The following is a 21,640-nucleotide window of genomic DNA, read 5'->3' as shown; positions in this document are numbered from 1 at the left end:
TACATCCCTTAATGATAAGTGACCCCAGCATATATTCTCCATTTTGTAATGACTGGGGCATTCTAAAGATCTGAAGGATGTTAATGCACACTGATGGTGATTCTAAGTTTGTCCCCAATTTAAGTTTGCTGTGAATGCATCTGTCTCCAGGCAGGTGTAAGTAAACAGGTCTTTGCTAGGTTTACGAAAGCCTGATGGACTTGGGTCCGTGTGCGCCCAAAGGCTAGTGAAAGAAATTTAGGCACATTCTACTCCACAGTTCTAGATGGCAAAGCGAGTGGTTACTTGACAGGGGACTCACAAGATTTGTGGTTATTTGCCTGAGCTTCTTATTATCCGCAGACACAGGACCTTACGACTCATTCAACAATAACCACCTTTTCTGTGACTCTCATGATGTGACGAGGCTGTATGTGGAATTTCTGAGTTGAGTTGATTCACATGACATATTATTGGGAAGTCTCTGGGAGCATAATAACAAGGCAGAGTAGCTCAGGCTACAGATGGGCTACCCACTGCAGAACACACATTCCATATCTCAGCTCTCATCTGCGGCACTGCTAGAATTGCAGCTCTCGTTCAATGAAGAATTCTGGATACCTTGTCTTCCTCCTGGCTCCTGAGGCCACTGGGCTGCAGGTGAGTCCGGAAGTCGTGCTGCTTGAGCACCGCAGCATCCCAGGGGATCCCACGTGTCCCTAATACCACTGTGGCTGCTTCCTCAGCCACTTGCCCTGGGCATCAGCTCGGAGGCTCGTCCAGGAAAGCAAATGCTTGGTTTCTTAGAGCCTGTTCTTTCTTCCCAGACTATCCATTACATAATCTGTCACTTTTCTTAACCAGATATATTATAATTATGTGGATATTTGTTTTTCTCCAGGACTTCTCCAGCTTCAGGGTCAGGGACTGTGCCTTCCTCTCCTTATTTGAACTATGTCTGGTATGTACTATGTGGTCAGTAAGGAAAGGAAAGGATAAACGAAAGAAGAAGAGTTTTGGTGACATTTGGTACTGATCCCTGTCACCGATTTGGGCCAAGGAGGGATGAGAGAAGTGAGAAAGCTCAAACCCTCCATGTAAGTCCTCAGGCTTTCTCTTCTGCAACTTGCCAGTCTTGCCTAGAATTCATAGGAGAAGGTTTTGTGCCTTGACCTTTGGGTCCGCAGTGAATTTTCACTGCGGTGGAATAAATTGTCCTTCTTTAAGAGGGAGTGAGAAAATTCCAGAAGTTGAGGTGGTCTGGAGAGCACACAAAGGCATTTTCCGTTCTGGGGGTCAGAGCTACTTTGTATGTTCAGTGAAAGTTCAAGAGTTTCGTGGACACTCCTGGAGTTGAGAGGAGACTGAGAGGTGTCTCTTCTACGTGTGCCTTCCCTTTTTCACAAAGGAAACAGCTGCTGGAATCCCAACAGAGCAAGTTGTTTTCAGGGAGCCTTAGACAGGTCATTCAAGCTTTCTGAGTCTTATCTTTAAGTTGGGAAAAATGACTCTTACTGTCTTGTATTTAGAACTAGAAATAACAGGGGCACCTGGGTGGCTCAGTGGGCTAAAGCCTCTGCCTTCAGCTCGGGTCATGATCCCAGGGTCCTGGAATCGAGCCCCACATTGGACTCTCTGCTCAGCGGGGAGCCTGCTTCCTCCTCTCTCTCTCTGCCTGCTTCTCTGCCTACTTGTGATCTCTGTCTGTCAAATAAATAAATAAAATCTTAAAAAAAAAAACAAACTAGAAATAACATATGCATAAGGTGCCCGGAAGTATTTGGCATACATAATTGGTGTTTAGTCCATACTACTATTATTATTGTATTTAATATTCCTACTTTGCATCCTGCAAATTTTTCATCTCTTTTCCTCTTCGGTTAGTCTATATGGAACAGATGACAGAGCCCCTGTGACTTCTAATCTGAGTCTCTATAAAGTACAATAAATTTTATTTGGATTCTTAGAATGCTTAGTGATTCAGATTAATTCTATAGGTAGGAAACAAGTATCTCTTTCACTTTGCATATATAAAGAAGCTTTATATTTAAAAACTTCAAATTTGTACCATTTAAACCATATGTATATAAAATGGGGGAGATTCTTTTCATGCCCACCTGCCTGGATACAAAGGACAAAAGAAATAGAGAAAAACACCATGAGAGACTTAATACCTAACTTTACAACCTAAGATCGTGGTTTCAGAAAATGGACTGGAAAGGTCATCAGTAGAGTTATAAGTAACCTGGCCTGATTTTATTTATGGGGCTTGATATATCACTCCTATTTGCCAAACACAGGATTTCCTGACAACCGAAACTCGAACTCCTTTAATGGAATGTGATCATGCCCAGCAAAGCTGTTTACCCCATGGAAGTTGTATGTCTTTTCAGCACTGACATTTTTGCCTGCCAGCAGTCTGGAATGGAAATGAAACCTATAGTTTCTGACCAGCAGACAGCCTTCTGGGCTTCCCCTAGCTTACCGGTATTTTCCTACACGGAGCAGCAGATGATATGTTTAAATACAACTTTAAAAATATAATAGCGCTTGGCAAACAAGATCTTTTTAGTATCACTTCTGCTGTTGTACCGAAGAACAGATTCGTGGTCGTGGAGCCTGTGATGGCTAATCCTTTGTCAACTTGGCTAGACGATGGAATCCAGATATTTGGTCAAACACAGGTCTGGAAGTTGATGTGAGAGTGTTTTTTAGTTGAGATTGACATTTAAGTGGATAGATTTTGAGTAAAGCAGCTTACCCTCCATGAGTTAGGTGATCTTGTCCAATCAGTTAGAGGCCTTAAGAGAGAAAAAGAGGTATTTCCCCCATTCCCACCCCCCCCCCAAAGCGGGGAAATCTGCCAACAGATTGCCTTCCAGCTGGAGGGGTAACATCAGTTCTTCCTGGGTCTCCAGGCTGCTGATTTTGAACTTGCCAGCCTCCATAATCACATGAGCCAGTTCCTCAAAATCAATCATATATTTTCATTGTTTATGATAAAATCAATCATATATATTTAAGTCAAGCCCTCCTTGAGGACCCACCAGCCAGCCCTGAGCTGGAGGCCTGGCCGGTGCTGGAGGCTAGTGGCTACTCCTTTGTAGCACTCTGCTCCTTTAGCTGATGAAAAGGGCATCCCTCACACTGGCACTGGGGCTTCTCACCCAGTGCCTTGGGTCTTAAGATAACAGAGTCTTGTCTGGCCCAGAAAAGGCATGTGTGATCCATCAGGCTGGTAGAACATCTATTTCTTTGTGTCCTATCTTGGAAGAGTTTCTGAAGGCAGACCTGATTCATCTCAGAGTCACACTAGAAACTCAGATTCTTTGGGGACCCTAGCATAGGACCTGTATGAGACCTAAAAGGAGACCTCCCTGGATGTCTCCAGAGAGGGAGAACTTCAGACATTTTCTTAGAACTAACTCTGGTTCTGGAGTTGCATTCTTACCCCTAGCACAATTTGGCTGCTGAGGTTTGAAGGCAGAATTGTGCCTGACTCTGGAATTTGTTCTAGTGTTATGCTGCTGTCTTAATCCAAAAGTGAGTTGCTATCCTGACATCTCTTAGTGTCAGTAAACGACAGTACCACCCTTGTATTTGAACAAAGAGACTGCTCCACTGGGTCCCCTACTTTGGAGAGTCCCATTCTGGCTATGCCTCCCTGGCCCTGCCTTTCTGGATTTCTTCTTCTTCTCTCCTCTTCTTAAACACAAAGTGGGTACTCCAGATCTGGGAATGCTATGTCCAAGGTCTCTATTTATAGGCTGTGTAGATCTGCCTTTTGAAGATATGTTCTATCCAAGTCTGAGAGGTGGTCATGGGGCAACTATTTATAGGTAATGGTTGAATTTGTGGGCTACTGTGAAACACAGCACAGAGTTAAATGGATCTGGGATTGAAGAGAAGTGTCTCAGACTGGGCCAGGGTTTGCTTTCCCTGCATCGCTATATTTTAGAGAAGAATTCTAAGGGATCTAGAATCCTGTTTTCTAGGTAGTTATAAAAGTACTTTTTATTAAGTTTGGAAGATAAAACACATTTATTTAACCATTGTTAGCTTTGTTTTTAACTTTTAAATATTTACACATAGAATATTTATTTGTACTCTTGACTATCTATGTCAGTCATTACAGCAGTGAAGGAATTTTGTGACTCAAATAATATTCAGACTAGCTGACCGCCAATTCCCCTGCCAACACTGATTCCACATGTAGTAGTTAGTGGCAAAGGAATGTGGTCAGACTCTCTCTAGAGAGCTCAAGAAAAACAAAGAGGAACAACCTCAAGCCACTACGGCAAGGATGGTTTGACCTAAGTCCAAGTTTCCTTCGGTTGAAACTTCTATTGGACACTGCTTTTCTTCAAAGCTATGACCACTAAAGCCTGAGAGCCATATCATACCATGCCAGATGTGGTTTGTAAATGAGGTCTGACAGCGCTCACCAACCTTGCTTGGTTTCCAGCCCAATACTTTATTCGATAAACATGGAAGTATCTTGAGATTTAAATTTACAGACCCCATTGAGGTTTGTTTATCTTTGAGGTACACATATAAAAGAAAACCAGAGTGAGCCATGATAACATGGGGATCTCTTCTAAAGGATAAACAACATCAGGGTTGAGAAAATAAGGGTTTTATTTCCTGAAAGGAAGTACAGTAGATCTGTAGTGAATGCACTAATTATATTTCTAGGGCAGCCACTTTGGGTTTTTTGGCCATTTTAGGCAGCTTCTCAAAATTCTCTATTATATAAATTTTCTAGAAAAGAAAGAAACAAACAAACTAGATTTTGAAATGAAGCTCTCCTGTCCTCAGTGTCCCTAGGGGGGAAACAGTTTCCTGGGCTATCTCAGGCTATGCTGTACATTAAAGATGGAGACAGGCCTCCCACATCAGCTGATTAGACATGAATGAGATTAAGTGAACTTGAATTCAGATGGGTTATGGGTTTTCTTTCTTTCTTTTTCTTTTTTAAAAGATTATGATACAGAAAAATTTGTTAGAATTCTGTGTCTCTGAAGTTAAGATTTATCATTGTGAACTAGGATGGATATGTACACTGGGAAGAGAGATTGAAAGGGTAAAGCAACAAGATCCGTGAAATAAAATTAAATTTGGAGACAGGAAGCAGCTAGGATGGTAACCAGAATTCAATATATATAGGAATGATTATGGCACAGTATGTAGCAAATGTCAGAATTTCCTCAGGATTCTGCCAGTCTGGACTGGTCTCCATTGACTGTGGAGAATGATATAAGGGAGCTTCCCTTTGGACCCTCACCACTGGGTCCCCCTGTAGTACTAGCAAGACTCCAGTGAGCAAGCTACTTGCTAAGAGAAGTTTGATCTTTCAAAATCCATCTTCAACAGTGACAGGGTCTGACATTGAGAAAACATGCCAACCGTGGTCCAACCAGACTCTCAGAGAGTGGAAGCAGGACTAATCCACTTGGGGTAAAGTCACTTCATAGAGTTCTTGGATAATGGGGTTAAGTAGGGGACTTGAGAGTAAATCTCAGTAGGAGAAACTGGAATCAGTACTACTAACCCTTTTGGGGGAGACAATAAATTAAGCAACAACAACAATGACAACAAAAATCTACATAATCATATTTCATGAACGTACAGGCATACCTTGCTTTATTGTGTTTTGCTTTTTTGTGCTTTATAGAGATTACATTTTATACAAATCAGAGGTTTGTGGCGACCCCACATCAAGCAAGTCTATTGGTGCCATTTTCCCTAAAGCATTTGCTCACTTTGTGTCTCTGTCTCACGTTTTGGTACTTCTCACAATACTTCAGACTTTGTCATTATTAGAACATTTGTTATGGTGATTACAATGAGAAGTGATTATAGCTCCCTGAAAACTCAGTTGATGGTTCACATTTTTTTTAGCAATACAACATTTTTAAATTAAGGTCTGTACATTTTCTTTTACACATGATGCTATCCTACACTTAATAGACCAGAGTGTAGTATAAACAAACTTTTATATGTACTGGGAAACTAAAAAATGAATTTGACTCGCTTTGTTGCAATATTTGCTTTATTGCAGTGGTCTGGAACTGGAACACTATCTCCATGGTATGCCTGTACTTGAAATAAATTTAGGAAGTCGATTGCATCATTGATTCAACATACAGCCTCCCAGAGGATCTCATTCTCCGGGTCTCAAAGGCCAGCCTAGCTCCATTTGCAAGACCACCAAAATTCTCTCTGATACTTTACTGAGTAAAAACACAAACACACATGCAATTAATTTTTTTTATTTCCTTTCAAGAAAGACCGGCTTCCCAAAACCCATTTCTGACTCAGCTTATATTTAACAGAAACCACGTTTTACCAAAGGCTTTCATGCAAGAGATCAATCTTGCACATAAACAGGACTATATAAAAAATGAGAAAAACATTACTGATAAAAACAAGATGTCATAGTGCATCAAATAAGAAATAAAGGCCTAATAGTCTATAGAATTTAGTTTGTCGTGTGCTTACAAACCTAAATAATCTATCACCAGCCTATCTTCTCCCGCCAAGAGACACACTACAGTAAAGTGTACAAAATTCACTATCCTTTCTACTCACTCTGAATACATTCTTACAACTCAGTCAGCTAAGCACTGTTATTATTCGTGAGTCTAGAAATCTGAGAAGACAAGGTCCCCAGTGATATTTTGAGCCTATTTTCATATGCTGGGCTACCTCCACCTGGAATAAGCATGGTCTTAAATATAATTGGCCATGAGATAAAAGCCTGGAAATGTACAATATAAATGCCAGCAGATCTGGGAAGAGAACTGTGGTCAAGAGACCCAAATTGCTCTTTAGCTTAATTTGAAGAGTAAGGAATTTAAAGATGGGGATTGTAAAGGGTATATATGTGGCCTCCTCAGAAAGTGAGTTTTCTAATGATTACTTCTATAACAAAAAACTGATGAAGAACAGAAGCTATGCCAATTTTAAATAAAAAAGGAATAATAAGACTGTATTTGACAGTTTCTATGTGTTGGGCATTGTGCTTAATGTAGAAATATACATATACTTAAATATAAGTATTTATGTGTCTATGCACATATGAAAGAATACATACATACATGTGCGGTTCATACTGGCATTCCCAGTATATATAAGTGGTGAAACCAGCCCATGCCCTCAATCAATAAACAACTCTTGAGCTTTGCTATTTTGCATATGGTCCCAGGAGGAAAAGGCAGTTTTATCTCCCACATCCCACCCCCTTGTATTTATAAGATAATTGGCCTATCTTATCTCGTGTGTAAGAAATGTTAAATGAACTGCTTCACTTTTACATAAAATGATATGAAACATAACTGTATCATACTTAATGTCGTGGGTTCCAATATGAAAATCTGTTTTATAATTTTATTCTAAGAACCGCTCTCCACCTGCTTTAAGTTCTTTTCCAAAATTTCAGTCATTCATTTGCACTCTTCATGATTTTTGCCTACTATATATTAACAAGACCATTAGTTTTTTCCTTGCATCAACTCGCTGTTTAATATTTAAATTCACAAAAGCAAAGTTTATATCACTAGTATAAAATAAATAGAAGGAAGCCGTAAAAAGATAGACACAGAAAATTCTATGACCTACTCCGTTCTGGTTAAATATTGCATCTCAAGAAAGCAATAGCCCAAAACCTACTTTCTTTATTTAAAAAGGCAGGTTGGAAGTGTTAGTGTAGCGGGGGAAAACGCAGTGCCCCTGGGACTTACCCTTGACGGAATCAGAAAGATAAAAAGGGAATTGAGAAGAACCTCACTTTATGACTGATGGCTGTCTCATGCCCCATGAGTGCCCCATTCAAAGTCTTCTCTCCCCCTGTCCAGAGCAAGTCCTTTACCTGTTGGGAATCACTGATGTGAGCCTCTTGCTTATTAACTTGGAGACTCAGTGATTTAGGCTATAAACTCATCACAAATTACCACAGTTAGACTTGGCTAAGTACCAATCCTTGCATTAGGTTTTTCAAAGGGCAAAACAGGTTTATAGATGAGCTGGTTGGGGCGTTTTTCAGGCAATGGTAAAAGCGGCACATGCACTCTAATTTGAAAGGTTGTGAAGCAGAGGCCTGCTCTAAAAGCTCCAGGCACTCTCTTCTGCCCACGCAGATGCTGCTCCTGGTTTAAGGCCAGGGTTCTTGAGCTTTAGGTGCCTAAGAATCCTCTGAGGAGTTTGTCTCAGTGTGAATTCCCAACTTCGCCTCCACAGAGTCGGCTTGGGAAGGTCTAGAGTGAGACACCGAATGATTCTGACCCAGGAGAAGGGAAAAGAAGGTTCCAGTTTGGGAATTGGTGGCAGGAGGGAGTCAGCTGGTGGGGATGGAGTTCTGAGTGTAGGACAAGGGGATGCCTCAGGGGAAGAAACAGCAACTCAGAGGCAGAAACCTACACAAATAAGTGAACTCCCAAAGTTTTCTCCTGCTGGAGTGAGAAGAAAGGCCCCCAAAAATGTCTCCGTGGACTCAGGTGTGAATGTACACCAACCTGTAAAGCTTCCAAAACTCAAAATGTTCAGGACAAAGTAAGAATTGATATTCTACTGAGCTCTAAAGGGAAACACAGCTTGATGTTGGAATAAAAGCATTGCTGCTTAGTGAGAGGGTCATCACGTTATGCTGAAGTACTTCTGAGAAGTTTACCATAAATTGCAATGAAAATGACATCTCTGAGTTTGGTACTTTATGTACTTGAGGCTCACATCCTTCCTGAGAGGCAGGCGGTATAATTTGGGTTTTACAGAGAAGGAAACTGAGATTCAGAGAGGGTAAGTAACTTGTCCAAAGTTATGTGTCCACCTCTCTTTATAATTATTTTAGATAATGTTTTCCTAGTGACTGATTTGTATTTAGGTAGCTGTTTGAATAACTAGTTCCAGTTTTGTTGGAAGAAGCATCACCAGGCAGGGAAAGCAGGCCTGCACTTTCCCGCATCTCAGTCGAAGGGGTTTAGTTCAACAAGGCCCTCCATGGGGTGCATGCTCATTTACTCTGGAGGGGATTAAAAAAGCATAAAAGTTGATCAATGAGTCTTACCAACAAAATGAGCAGACATCCCAGTACTGTAATGTCCCTTTTAGCAACAATGTCTCTAAACTTTGGTTCAGTCTCCCCCACTTCTGAAACCAGTTACCCCAAAGCCTGACCCATATGAGGATTCCCTCCCCCCACCCTACACGGTCTCTGAGCACTCTGGTGTGCTGCTCTGGTCTGAGTCGCAGCTGCTTTGACCTCCTTGGCCAGCCAGCTCTCACCTCTCCTCCTGGCAGGTTAATGTGTGTGTTTGTCATCATTCACTCGCTCACATTTTCATTCATGTAAGTGCCAGACTAGGTCAGATGGTGTGGATATCACAGCAAAGCCCATTTCTGTCCTTTGGGAGTTTAGAGCCCAACAGGGAATATTAAATAAATAATAACAGTGACGCTGTAGAAACTGTGAAAGAGCAGGCTCTGAGAACATAGACCAAGGGCACAGGTGGAGGTGTAAGGGAGTTGAAGCTGGGACCTGAACTATGAATAGAGAAAGTTAGCCAGACCAGGGGAAGGCGTGTAGGAGGAGAATGTTCCTTGCAGACAACAATGGCATGGGTAAGGTGTCTGTGAGTGAATGCGTAATGTGCAATTTTAGCCACCGTCACAATTTTCAGCACCGCCAATATAACGACAAGTTCCAAAAGCCCATTTCCAGCTCATATGTCTTTCTTCATGTTTAAATGTTGAAAGATTCTGTAGGAAGCTTTGCTTATACATGACTCTTTCTCTAAAATAGGAGGACCCTTGGAACACTAGGTAGTTGTAGAGTGAGTTGAGGGGAACTGGATGTAAAGGTAAGTGGCAAAGGCTTTTATCCCATTTTGCCCCAGTCGACATTGTTGAATGGGTTTTCACAGCAGGTGTATGTACCATGACGGATTTCATTTCCTGGACCATCCATTCTCACCCTCAAACACCTCCTGTCGTAGAATTTATGATTGATCGTTGACTTTGGAGTATGCCTATTTATGTTCTTTGCTTTCCCTTCTGCTTCATAATATGGTCCCATAGATAGAAGCGGGTCAGTCTCCTCCTTGGTTTCCAACCTCTGCTTACTTTTCACCAAGTTTTGATCTTATCTTGTGATCTTAGTATATTCAGACCTTCCATATTTTAGCAAGTTCTCAGGCACTTTCCATTTCATTTAAGGATCATGAAGCTATCTTTTCCTAATACATCTCGGCTTTTAGAGAAAACCCAGATATGGGCGAAGTCTTGTGTCAACCACCCTTGCCTCACTTGAGGTCGTGGATCAGAAATGAACATGGATTGGGTCAGAACTCCTAATTCCTTTATCATTTTGGCTAGTGGTTCTTTACTTTTTAAAAAAACTATCATATGATCTCCCTGATATGAGGAAGTGGAGATGCAACATGGCAGGTTTGGGGGCTAGGAAGAGAATAAATGAAACAAGATGGGATCGGGAGGGAGACAAACCATAAGTGACTCTTAATCTCACAAAACAAACTGAGGGTTGCTGGGGGGAGAGGAGTTGGGAGAGGGAGGTGGGGTTATGGACATTGGGGAGGGTATGTGCTTTGGTGAGTGCTGTGAAGTGTGTAAATCTGGCGATTCACAGACCTGTACCCCTGGGGCTAATAATACATTATATGTTTATTTTTAAAATTTTAAATAAATAAATAAATTTTAAATGACATTATTATAACAAAAAACTAGTATCATTTGAAAGCAAGGCAATGTTATTAATGTCAGCTACATTAAAACCTGTGAGCCAAAGTTCTGTTATGTGTCACAATGGGAGATGGTAACTGTTAGAGAATCGAGAAAGATAATTTAGCATGTAAACCCAACTTTCTCCTGGCTGTGATGAGATGTCATTTTGTGCAGCGTTGTTTGTCCTTTGTTACCCCAAACCAGTTTCTCACTTGATTGTGCATTCCACCTTTGGGGAAACACTGGTCTAGGTCATGTCCTCACAGCTGAGCTGCAGTTGGCTGTGTTTAAAGGACACTTATATTCACTTCGGGCTGCCACTTGGTGGGACCCTAATGAAGCTCTCCCTCTGAGAAAAGTATGGAACATTTAAAAAAAATTTTTATAGGTTTATAAATAGATCATCTAAAAATAATACAGGGAAAGCACAGCAATGTTATGAATGTCAACTACGGGAGTAGGGTTGCCACACGATGTTACATTAGTTTCAAGTGCCCAACACAGTGATTTGATAATTCTATATTACATTGGTCGCCATCCATCACCAAACATCATCATCATACTCTTGTCTAGATTTCCTATGATGGACTTTTCATCTCTGTGACTGATTTATTTTATAACTGGAATTTGGTACCTTTTAATCCCTTTCACCTATTTTGCCCATCCCCCCCTATTTTGCCCATGCCACCCTCTGCCCTCTGGCAACCACCAGTTTGTTCTCCATATTTATGAATCTGTTTCTGTTTAAAATATGGAACATTTTTGAATGAAATACACAGAATAAAAAGCAGCCCCTTCAGTGGATGGAGAGTAGAGCAGGCATGTGTGGGGGGTTGCCAGAGACAGACCTGGTTTAGGGACACTTTTTATTAGCAACTGTGTCCCAGTTTGGATGACAAATTATATATCCACCCTAATTAAGTAGCTTAAATATCACACTCACAAAATGAATCATGGGCTTCAGGACACATTACTTCTTTATTCAGCTCAATAGCTAATGGCAAAGAAGAGAAAGTCCAAACCAGGTTGGGCCTCAAATATGCTTTATAGTTTTTCCAATTGCTTTGTAGTTATTAGCCATTTCTGGCCCTTTTCCACCTTCCTTTTCTTTAGTTATTCTTCCCACATCTTTGTATAATTTACAACTTTGTGTACCATTCTATGTTTCAGACTTTCAATCAAAATATTTACATTCTGGTAAAAGGCAAAAAGTCATAAAAACACAAAGCCTGATAGATTGGCTTGAGCCTTACATTATTAATTTTTTCCCTCTCACTTAATTATTTTACGTTGGGTAAAGGTTAACTGAAGACCAGAAGGAAAGGAAACCCAAACATATTGAAAATGCCACTTCCTTTTTTTCCTTTCAATAATTTCTGAACTGCCCAAACACCAAAGAAAGTATTGTTCACTTTTTAAGTACTTGAATGGAAACTTTCCATTTAGCAGGGGTTCTTTCCCTCAAATCTGCCAGAATTCACTGTTACATGCTAAAGCACTCTGCTAGGTTTAAGAGGATTGAAGACTCCTTTCCAGAAGCTCTCAGTCTGATGAGGGGTATTTACCGATATAAGCAGCACAAACAATGTGATAAGGCTATTGGAGAAGCATCCTGTCAGTCTTTGTAATATCTTCCTGGCAAAATCTCCTTTTTAGTGTCCCATTACTTCATTCTGGACTATGGGCTGTGAAGCATGCCCAATAGTTCTTCTCTCTAAGCTTTTGGAACAAGATTTAAAAATAAACAGAATGTGTAAAAAAATTAATTTGTCTGATTCCGAGCTTTATTCTTTGACCTTCTCTTCAAAAAGTCAAAGGCAAGTGGTATTTGATGGAGCCCCAATCTGAATCCTTCCCAGAGGGCCCTATCTCTATGAAGTTGCTTGAAGCAGTGCAGGTGAAACCAGGCAGGAAGTATTTGTCTCAGGATGACCCACACTAAATGAACTCATATTGTAAGCCTGGAGATGGCCTCCGGGAGTCAATGAGGCCAAATAAGAATGTCCTAATGATGTTGTTATTCCTCCCTCCTTCATTGGTCCTTTCCAACGTTCAGCAGCTAGATTATTTTTTTTTAAATTTAAATTCACGTAATTAACATATAGTATATTATTAGTTTCCAAGTAGAATTCAGTGACTCATAAGTCTTATTTAATACCTGGTGCTCATTACATCACGTGCCCTCCTTAACGCCCATCACCCACTTAACCTAGCCTCCCTCCCACCTCCCCTCCAGCAACCCACAGTTTGTTTCCTATGGTTAAGAGTCTCCTATGGTTTGTCTCCCTCTCTGATTTCATCTTGTTTTATTTTTCCCTCCCTTCCCCTATATTCCCCTATGTTCTGTTTGTTAAGTTCCACGTATGAGTGAAATCATATGATAAGTCTTTCTTGTGTTGACTTATTTCGCTTAGCTTAATATCCTCTAGTTCCATCCACCATCATCGCAAATGGCAAGATTTCATCTTTTTGGATGGCTGAGTAATATTCCATTGTGTGTGTGTGTGTGTATTTGTGGATATTTTAAGCAGTTACATTGTGGATATGAAAAAAGTCGTTCCCTGGTCCTTCCACTGGATCACTTTGTAAGAACTTTAGACCACTAAGACACCGTGGATTTATGCAATCCTCCCTCATTCCCCTTCCAGAGCACTGTTCTTACAAAGTATTAGCTTTTGTGTTTGCTATAATTTTTCATAAAGACAGAATCCATGTATACTATCTTTCTCTACAATGAAACCATCTCAAGTTCCATTCAGACCAACTGAAAACAAATAGTGATCACAGAGAGATGCCCAGGATATACAGATGAGATTCTGAGTGGAATATCCTTGAAGAGAATATAATGCTTCCAATAAATCTATCTGGCCTTAAACACATTAACCTTGGAAAGGTTAACCTTGGGAATGGACAATAAGGAGGCCTTGGTTTCTTATTTGAGTACTGGCATTCGGGTTCGGAGACTTCACAGGGACACTGTTGGCAGCAGGGGAGAAGGAAGAGTGAAGAGTGCTAAAGGAATATTCCAAGTATCTCACCTTGGGACATTGTTGTGAACATAAAAACGAAAAGTGGAAAATCACTAGCCTACTTAGGATGAAGGTCACAAAAATAAACACGAGCCGGCATTGGTATTTTTTCTCTCTCCCAGACTTGATCCCATTGACATGGTCCAATGTGCTTAGTTAGGAGGGAGCAAAAGATTCTTGTGTTTAATAATTTTGTTGCCTACTGAAGGTCTAGAATGTAGGCCTAACATCATACCACTCAGAGGCAACTGAGAAACAGAATTAGAGAGTCTGAAAGGCAGAAGGACTTTAAAGAGTGTCAGTGTTTCTCAGTGTGTGTGTGTGTGTGCATGTGCATGCACACGTGTCCAAGTGTGCAGGGACCTCCTGTATCACGATCATCAGGTTGCAGGTAAAGGAAGGTATTCCTGAGTCTTGCCACAGAGCAACCAAATCGGAATCGGGGGGGAACTACCATTCAGAAAACCTACGTTTTAAAGATTTTATATATTTGTTTGTTCATTTGTTTGTTTGTTTAGAAAGTGTGAGGGAGGGAGGGGCAAAGGGAGAGGGAGAAAGAGAATCTTAAACAGACTCCACACTCAGGGCAGAGCCTGATGGAGGGGTGGGGGTGGGGCTCTCACGACGCAGAGATCACAACCTGAACCCAAATCGAGAGTCGGAGGCTTAATGGACTGAGCCACCCAGGCATTCCCAAGAAAACCTACATTTTAAATAAGCTGCCCAGCTAATTCTTACATACATTCAACTTTGAGACTCGCTGCCCTAACGCACCCTTCGTTTACTGATGAGGAAACTGGGTCACTTCTCCTGCAAAGCTGGCTGGTGGCCAAATACAGTTGAGAGTAGCGTGCTTCAGACCCCAGTCCAACACATTTTCTTTATGATTTGATGAGGAAATGTGAACTTTCCTATAGCAATGACTACATCCTGTCTGCAAAGCTTCTAGTTTTGCAGGTACTTTGATTTTATCAGCAAAGTGCTGAAGGGTGTAGATTCTTTCAAGAGGCTTTACCTTGCAAGACCAGTTGCTCCAACCCTCCGAGAAATACCCTGATGACTCAAGATGAGACACCCTCCGGCTGAGTCTCTTCACGCAGCCGGGGTCATGTTTGGCTCCACTCTGTTCCATGGTAACCACGAGGTGCAGCTGCTATCACAGATTTTCCTGTGTGATAGCAAAGATGTTTCTCCTGGGGGTTCCATGGGGCATGTACTTGAGACTTTTGCCCAGTCTGGCAGCTCCTTGAAATCTCCTGCGTTTTCTCAGAGAACCGGTTTGGTGTCCAAGCAACTGTCGGCTCCTACACAGACTGGATGCATTTTCCAACCTCATCTTCCATTTATTTATTTAGTTTCTCATTTATTTTTATATGCTATACTGGCCACCTTAGTAAACTTTATTTTGGACAAAGAGTTCTATTGTCACAAATTAGGCTTTTGTAAAATGTTGTTTTAAAGAACTGAAACAGTCTTCTGTATTTGGGGATTTTCTAGGTGGGTTGCTGGGTCACTGCTATGGAGTGAATTTTGTCCCTGTTCCCCACCCCCCAAATGCATATGTTGAAGCTTTAACCTCCAATCTGACTGTATTTGGAGCTGGCCCTTTTAGAGGTAATTGAGGTCATACTGGAGGAATCCTAATCTGAAGGATTGGTGGCCTTGTAAGAGGAGAGGATTCCGGGAGGCCTGGGTGGCTCAGTCAGTTAAGCGTCTGCCTTCAGCTCAAGGTCATGATCCCAGGGTCCTAGGATGGAGCCCCACATCTGACTCCTTGCTCAATGGGGAGCCTGCTTCTCCCCCCTGCCTGCCCCTCCTCCTGCTTGTGCTCTTTCTCTCTCTCTCTCTCTGAGGCAAATAAATAAAATAAAATAAAATAAAATAATTGGATCAATCTAGGAAAGATCCAAAAAAGATTGTCACTTAAAAAAGAAAAGAAAAGGAGGATGCCCCATCCCCTCCATACACACACACTGAGGACGGGCGACATGAACACCGAGCCAGAAGGTAGGATGTCTGCAAAGCAAGAAGAAACAGGCATCATGGGGCCCTGACATCAGACTTCCTGGCCTCCAGAGCCATGAGGAATATGTTTCTGTTGTGTAAGCCGCCCCGTCTGTGGTGGTGTGCTATGGCAGCACTAGCAGACTGAGAGTCAGGAAGAGAGGGCTGGGTTTTAGGAAGTGCATGAACACACAGTAGTCTGGCCCAGACAGACCCCTCCTGGGACACATATTTCCAGTCTCAGATTTTCTCTTTGCTTAGTGTGCTTGCCCTCTGTTTGGATAAGTTTCCATTTGGCTTGTTGGCTTCTAGCTTCTATCAGATAGCCTCAGGGCAGGGGGACCATGGTACTTCCGCCAGGGGGAGGGATCAGCAAAGACACTCTGTCCTGAGTCCTGCTTCAGTATATTCCTTTTATTCAAGCCTTAACAAAATTTTTAAGTGTACAAAAAATATTGTTAACTATAATCACCATGTTATACAGCAGGTCTCTAGAACTTACTTGTCTTACATAATTAAAACATTGTAACTTATCTTGTATTTTAAGAGTATCTAACCTCTTGGGTTTGTACACTCTCTGGGGTTATGTCATGACTACTGTACTGTCTTTAAACCTCTACAATTATTAAGACAATGAGCTTAAGTTGACTCTTACTTCAGATAAGTTATTTCGTTGACTTACATTTCCTCCAACCTCAGCACCGTCGGAAAGCAGACATTCTATATGACTGGTAGGCCTGCAGACCATGTCTTAGAAATGAGGACAGGGATCCTTCTTTCTGGGACAAAGACCCAACATACAGTTATAAAATGGCATTAAAGAAAGAGAATATGTCTTAGGAAACTAGGTTGCTGGTGAGTATATAGGTTTCTGTGGAGAAAAGAGGAGGAAATCAGGTTTGTGAGGCTCGGAAATGGGCCACTGCCAGATTACGGGTAGGCTCTCAGGAATTACTGACATGCCACGAAACCACAGGCTTGGAGACGGCTTTCTCATAAGGGAAGAGGTTGAGCATAAGGTCACCAAAGGCAGAGGAAAATATTTATTTTACTATTTAGAGTTGTTTTCCTTTCTTTAAACAAAGTCTCCTTCAATTCCATAGCAGGAGATTTCTTCTGGCACTTCTGATTTATGTGGATTTATTAGTGATTTTCTCAGCAAGCTGTGGCATCACACAAAAGCTCCTCCTAACCATTCTACCAGGTGATTATTGTCTCCTCTGCAAAGCCATAGACCAGTTAGCAGATCATTCAAGGTTCTGTCATTACCTTATCTGTAAAGAACAGTAATTTATTAATGTAGCCTCTCCTGGATTATAGCTGTCAGTTCCTTCTGGAATTTATAGACCAAACCATTGCCTTTCTTGGCAATTGCAATTTCTTTCTTGGAAATGCAATTTAAATATACTGCTTGAAGATCAAATATATCATTGATGTGTATGAGTTAATGGCTTCAACAGAAATCTAAACCCCCATTGCTGAGTTGTGTAGTGTTGGTAATAGAATTGTAAATGGGACCCTAAATAAAGAATGTGCTCGTTGTTATATTAGTTATGAGAATTACAACCATCAGATCATAGTAACTGGAAAATACCTTAGAGTTCAGAGAATGAACTCCATTAATTTCATAAGTTAAATATTTTAGGGGCGCCTGGGTGGCTCAGTGGGTTAAGCCACTGCCTTCGGCTCAGGTCATGATCTCAGGGTCCTGGGATCGAGTCCCGCATCGGGCTCTCTGCTCAGCAAGGAGCCTGCTTCCTCCTCTCTCTCTCTCTCTGCCTGCCTCTCTGCCTACTTGTGATCTCTCTCTGTCAAATAGATAAATAAAATCTTAAAAAAAAATTAAGTATTTTAGGACCAGAGATGGCAGAAGACTTTTCTAAGCCTCCTGGGTCTTTAAGAGCTTTTAAATTAGAGCAACAGTCCACGCAGGTTTTGTCTCCTCGACATTGTTACTCATGTGAGATGCACTTATTGCTTACATACGTCTTTAAATGATCCCATTCTGAGCAGCAGTGAAAGTAGGTAGCCACATAGCATGTGGAGGGGGAGGATGCCTCCTCTTTCTAAGCGGAAATAGCTGATGTCATTCATGCAAAGTCCTCACATCTGATGGCACAGACATCCAGTGCTATTGAGAAAATGTGAAAAGACCATCTATGGATGGAATATGTGGTTGGGACAGGCAGGCTCTGTGGTTTGCTTCATACAAGGGTGTCAAAGGTGCTATGCTCCAAAAATACTTTGATTCACAATTTTGAACTCATTCCCCAAAACCCAGGAAACTAATCAAAGTTAGTTTGACTGTAGTTTTTCCACTATGGCTATATGTTAACATTGCCAGGGGAATCTTTAAAATCCTCCATGCCCAGACAGTGCCTCAGAGCAATGAAATCAAGGTTTCTGGGCTGGGGTCCAGGCACTGGTAATTTTTAATACTCCCCAGGTGACTCTAATGTGCAGCCAGGACTGAGAACTATCGAGTTAGGCATAAAATTTAAAAAAAAAAAGATTAATCATAAATGTTCTTCCTATGAAGGAAATAAAGCAGTTTTTCAGTTAACTGCATTTAGCAAATTATCCCCAATTTTGCTGGCACTGTCTTTGGTCTGTGGGATTCATTTTTCTTTCAAAATTTAAATAAATCAATGTTTAAACCCTACTCTTCAATTACTAACATGTATTACTTTCCCTCCCCTATTCTCTGTCTCAAGATGGAAAGTGCTCTAAGTGATTTTCCAGTCAACAATAACTGTCATTTATTAAGTCCTTAATACTTGGCTAGTCCTGTTTTATCCATCTCCTACATTTAATTTATTCCTCAAACAGAGCTATGCATTAGATATCATCATCCTCATTTTAAGGGAGAGCTTGACTTCGGGAAGTTGCATTGGTTGCCTCGCCTACACAGCCAAAGGTGACAGCAGACCTGGGCCCCTGAAGCCTGTGATTCTCTCTTCTGGCATCCCGCATTCTGGCGATAACATGCTGTCCTGGAAAAGTTCTAGACTGAGGATTAGCAAATGTGTCCCCTTGTCCAGGATCTGCTACTAACATGTGATCTCAGATAAGTCCTATACTCACCAGACTTGAATTTCATCATCTTAAGGAAAAAAGAGAGGAAAAAACAAAGAAGAGAACATGAAAAAGAAACCAGTCACAGAAGACTACATTCTGTGTCATACAAAATTTCATTTATATAAAATTTCTAGAAAAGGCAAAAATATGAAGACAGAGCGTACGCAATCTGTAGGTTGCTGGAAGTTGGGGAGGGGACTGACAGGGAAAGAGGCACCATGGAACTTTCTGGGGCGACAAGGGTGTTCTTAACTGCATGTGGTGATGGCTGCGTAATGGTAGCTATTTACTGAAAGTCATGGCACGAGACGTTTGCAACAAGGAAATTTCATGGTGTGTGAATTACATCTCAATAAGGCTGTAAAAATCGTACCAAGGCGTGTTAAGCAAAATGACTGCTGGAACGATTCTATAAATACTATTTGTGGTGGTTCCACCATAGCTAACAGTTATTGCTGCATCTTTATCAACATTTTGGCGCACTTCTTTTTAAGCTTTTATTTAAGTGTCAGTTAGTTAACACACAGTTTCAGGTGTACAATATAGTGATTCAACACTTCCATATAGCACCTGGTGCTCATCATCACAAGTGCCCTCTGTAATCCCCATCACCTGTCTCACCCATCCTCCCACCACCTCCCCTCTGGTAACCATTGGTTTGTGCTCTGCAGTTAAGGGTCTATTTCTTGGTTGGTTTGGCCTTCCTTTTTTTTTTTTTTTAAGACTTTATTTATTTATTTAACAGACGGAGATCACAAGTAGGCAGACAGGCAGGCAGAGAGAGCGGGAAAGCAAGCTTCTTGCTGAGCAGAGAGCCCAATACAGGGCTTGATCCCAGGACTCTGAGATCATGACCTGAGCTGAAGGCAGAGGCTTAACCCACTGAGCCACCCAGGTGCTCCTGGCCTGCTTTTTTAATGCAAACATTTTAAGTTGGTAATTCTTGACAAATGTATACATCTAGAATACTGTTACTACAAGATAGTAACAATATTTATTTAGAGTTGTATCTGTTACTACAAGATATAGGACATTTCTATTGCCCCAAAAGTTCCCTTGTGTCCTTCTCAGTCAACCCCCTTCCCACTGCCCTGGCCCCAGGCATGGAGAACTGCTTTCTGTCATGATAGATTAGATTCATCTTCACGAGAGTTCCAGAAAAATGGAATCAGACAGTATGTACTCTTTTGTGTCTAGTTTCTTTCACTAGCATGTTGTCTCCCAGATTCATCTAGGTTGTTACATTTGTCAGTAATTGGTTCTTTTTACTGCTGAGTGGTATTACACTGAGTGGTTATATCGCAGTTAGTTCTCGGCTATTATGAATAAAGGCATTATAAACATTTGTGTACAAATATTTTGTGGACTTACATTTTCATTTCTCTTGGGCAAATGCTTATACCTAGGAGTGGATTTGTTGGAGAGCACAGTAACTATATATTTAATTGCTATGAAAACTCCTATTTCTAGAGTGGCCATCTCATCTTGATTTCTACCAACAGTGCATGAGAGTTTCAATTGTTTCACAACCTCCCTGATACTTACTGTTTTATGACTGTTATTTTTTATATTATTGACTTTAATTTGACCCAAAGTTGGCATTGTTCTTTAATTTATAACAATAGGGTTTTTTCCAGTGTAATTTGTTATTACAAAATTTTGAGTTTTTCTTGGCGTGCCTGGGTGGCTCAGATGGTTAAGCATATACCTTCAGCTCAGGTCATGAAGCCTGCTTCTCCCTCTGCCTCTGGCCCCCATTTCCCCCTCAACTTGTGCTTTCTCTCTTGCTCATTCTCTCTAAAATAAGTAAATAAAATCTTTATTAAAAAGAACTTTGATCTTGCCATTTGCGATGACGTGGATGGAACTAGAAGGTATTATGCTTAGCGAAGTAAGTCAGTCAGAGAAAGACAACTATCATATGATCTCCCTGATATGAGGAAGTGGAGAAGCAACATGGGGGGTTTGGGGGGTAGGAAAAGAATAAATGAAACAAGATGGGATAGGGAGGGAGACAAATCATAAGAGACTTAATCTCACAAAACAAACTCAGGGTTGCGGGGGTGGGGTGGGGGTGGGGTGGGGGTGGGGTCGAGGGGGTGGGAGGAGAGGGTGGTGGGGTTATAGACATTGGAGAGGGTACGTGTTATGGTGAGTGCTGTAAAGTCTGTAAACCTGACGATTCACAGACCTGTACACCTGGGGCTAATAATAATTATATGTTTATTTAAAAAATTTTTTGAGTTTTTCTGGAAACAGTAGGAAATATGACCCTACTTTTCAGAAGCTCAGTGTGCAAATTAAGTCTTATTGGTTGTCCTCAGAGTTATTTAAAAATTTAAATAAATATTGAAGTTTAGCAATGTTCTTTTATAGAAATTTCAGTTGTATGCACTAAGATGAAAGTGGCACCAGCTGTCATATTTAGTCAGAAGTAAAAGGGTTTTTGTTTTGTTTTGTTTTTGTGAATAAAAGTTTTAATTGAGCAAAGTGTGGATCTCCTCATAAAGCCGAGTAAGAACCACTTAGTCATTTGACATGGGACTGAGTTTTGGAGGTTTGGACCCATTACCTGCCACTCATGCTGCTGAGAGCTGTCATGATGTCCTTTGAATCGGGAAAGACAGACACATAAGAGTGTAAGGGACACATGTCACTTTATTCTCCTGTCCAGCCTTCTTCCTTTATTTTAACATGTTCGCCTAGACCTTGGTGGCTAATCATAGGAAATAAAAAGTATGTTAAAACTGGCCTAACTTTTTTCTACTTTGGAAAGTAATGGACGACAATAGGAAGAGTGTTCTCAAGGGGAATCC

General features: G+C 41.1%; 1 protein-coding gene and 1 long non-coding RNA gene across 24 annotated transcripts in view; one reads left to right on the top strand and one right to left on the bottom strand.

Moving 5' to 3' along the window:
• PHLDB2 (pleckstrin homology like domain family B member 2) overlaps positions 1-21,640 on the bottom strand; it is a 223,047-nt gene that overhangs the window by 140,534 nt on the left and 60,873 nt on the right. The gene's annotated exons all lie outside the window — the stretch shown is intronic.
• Positions 1-21,640, top strand: part of LOC309865866 — a 42,042-nt gene that overhangs the window by 6,981 nt on the left and 13,421 nt on the right. The window lies entirely within an intron of this gene.

The sequence above is a fragment of the Mustela nivalis genome (genome assembly GCF_964662115.1).
Source record: "Mustela nivalis genome assembly, chromosome: 1".
Classification (NCBI taxonomy): domain Eukaryota; kingdom Metazoa; phylum Chordata; class Mammalia; order Carnivora; family Mustelidae; genus Mustela; species Mustela nivalis.
This window is presented reverse-complemented; position numbering and strand designations above follow the sequence as displayed.